Source organism: Silurus meridionalis, chromosome 16 (assembly GCF_014805685.1).
Source record: "Silurus meridionalis isolate SWU-2019-XX chromosome 16, ASM1480568v1, whole genome shotgun sequence".
Classification (NCBI taxonomy): Eukaryota; Metazoa; Chordata; class Actinopteri; order Siluriformes; family Siluridae; genus Silurus; species Silurus meridionalis.
In genome coordinates, this window is record NC_060899.1 from 16,346,954 (window position 1) to 16,349,453 (window position 2,500).

The following is a 2,500-nucleotide window of genomic DNA, read 5'->3' on the forward strand; positions in this document are numbered from 1 at the left end:
TCATGTGTGACGTAGCCCCGCCCTCGTTACATCAGGATTCGCCAAAAAATATTTCTGGATGTATATATATATATATATATATAGTTCCTGGATGGAAGAGTTTATTTCTATCTTTTCCTCCTAAAGCGTGAGTTTGAGGACGAGAAAATGAAGACCGGCGCATGTAAATCATCTCTGAACAGGAGGACGGAGTGGAGATGCGAGAGTGTTGTGCAGAGAAACACTGCAGGGCTGCTGATAATCCCGGCTAAAAATAGGTTTGTGGGTATTAAGAGGAAAATGGAACCTGTCGGATTTGTGCTTCCAGTGGAATGTTGTTTAATAGGTCGAGCTTTTCCAACAGGATGCTGGAGCTTTCTGCAGCAGCATGTTCTTCTTCTGCCACAGCAGTTTTTGTAATGATTACAAAAGTTCAATCCATTTATAGTTGAAATGAACAATTAAATTTTACGTCCTTTGATTGGACGGTCAGAGAGTGTCACTAGTCGGAGCTCACAGTATGTGAGTGGCAGTAATAATAGCAGTATTGGCAGCAACAGTGGCAACAATAACAGCTATAATAATAGTAATAATACTGCAGGTAATATATAAATAACAGCAGCATTACTAAATGTAGTGACAGTGAAACTGGAAGTATTGTCAGTAACAGGAGTCGTATTGGGGAATTCCTGGAGGTGTTGGTGATTGTAATGGCAGCAGGACATCCCAGTCTCACGGCATTTCATAATATTGTCTACAAATCTACTGATTCGTGTTTATAGACACAAATTTCCCTCTTTTTTCATGTCACTGTGACGACTTTTTATCTGATGTATTGCAACAGGAAGTATTTTTGTTGCGTCCGCCAAAGTTTTCTTTCTGCCACTGGATACCACAGACGCTGTATTGTTTTTTTTTCTCGTTTGTTATTTAATCTTAAAGCACCATAAATCAACATTAACGCAGGAGATTTTATCCTTGTTTTATTGCTTTATATTCAGTAAACCACTCGCTATTATTTACTACACGCTATAAATCATCGTCACTGGTCAAAATACAGTAAATATTTTCTCCTGGTTAATTATGGAGACTGCGTAATTAGAGACACACATTTATTACAGTATAACCCTAATCCCAACCCCCACCCTAACACTAACCCTATATTCTCTGATATAAATGGGAAAAAAGATTACCTTTGGAATTTCTGTCAGCATTACCCAAGATCATCTGTTTCTGTTGCTATGGAGACAGAGCCAGATGGAGCTGTTCATGCTGAGTGACACGAAAAAAGAGGGAAATTTGTGTCCATGAACACGAATCGACAGATTAAAGTTCGTGACTACATCACGAAAAACTGTGAAACTGTTGAGCAGGAACATCGGCACCAGCAGAAGGAATCCTTCATGAGCAGAGCAAAAACATCACACACACACACACTAATCTCCTCCTGACCCAAAACATCCAGACTTTTTTAAACATAAAATTCTACCACCATCACACACACACACACACACACACACACACACACACACACACACACACACCTGCAGTCTCACAAATTACATCCACATTGTGGTTTTGTTTATTACACTTATTCAGAACGTTTTGTATTTATTGTGCTGGACATCTCAAATAATACCACATGTTCCCTGACAAGGCAGCTAGTTATCATGCTAACAGTGTGTACATCTCCAAGAAGACCACTCAGATCATTCTAGCCACCAAGGTCGAGAGTCTCTTGTAAGATTGTCCATGCTCCTCTCTTGGATCTGCAAGTGGACATCAGTTTAGAGTTAATACGTGCTACAGATATCTCAGTGATAAGACCAGCATCAGAGCTCATAAATCCTGACCCAGAAGATTCCTCCCTCTATTTATTGTTAAAGCAGACATCATATTCTACCACCCTGCCCCCCTGCCCTTCCTACCCCCTGCCCCCTACCCACCCAGTCTCTGCACCCCATAATCCTGCATTTTCACCAGTGTTTCTTCTCAATCTGGTCTCATGAGGAGCAGATTATCAGAGATTAGATGAGTTGTTGCACACGCTTTATTCATTAATGTTATTAACGTCCATGTCACTGGAGTCCTCCAGCACATGGCCTACATACAGCAGCGAGAACCCATGCAGACATCATGAAAACGGTCACACTGTAAGGTGGAGGGTGATTTTGATAACATCACCATGTGATTGCTTTAGGAAACTGTTATTGAAATTTTTTGAAGTTGTAAAATGTAAAAACGTGAGTCAGTGGGAGAAGCGTCCACATCTTCCATTAGTATCCAGTGTTCTTCTACATTTCTGCTTTGCATATATATTACCCACAATCCCCTGCTCCAGTGAACCTTTCTGAATAATTTAGGTGAGAATTTACTATAGTAGGGCTGTAATTGGATTGGTCTGGTCCTCTGAGGCACTCTACCAGCTGTTCCTGCGCTCCTATTGGACGGAGCAGGGAATCTGCCAGGCATCTGTGAGAGGGTGTTAAGAAGGAGACAGTGGGAAGAGGGACGGTCTCTT

The 2,500-nt window shown here is 41.2% G+C and overlaps 1 protein-coding gene across 1 annotated transcript in view; it reads left to right on the forward strand.

Moving 5' to 3' along the window:
* Positions 1–1,545: 1,545 nt before the first annotated feature.
* Positions 1,546–2,500, forward strand: part of slc1a7b (solute carrier family 1 member 7b) — a 20,478-nt gene continuing 19,523 nt past the window's right edge. Inside the window, exon 1 of the mRNA XM_046869672.1 lies at positions 1,546–2,500. This exon is cut by the window's right edge and continues 363 nt beyond it. The gene's annotated coding sequence lies outside the window, so the exon portion shown is untranslated.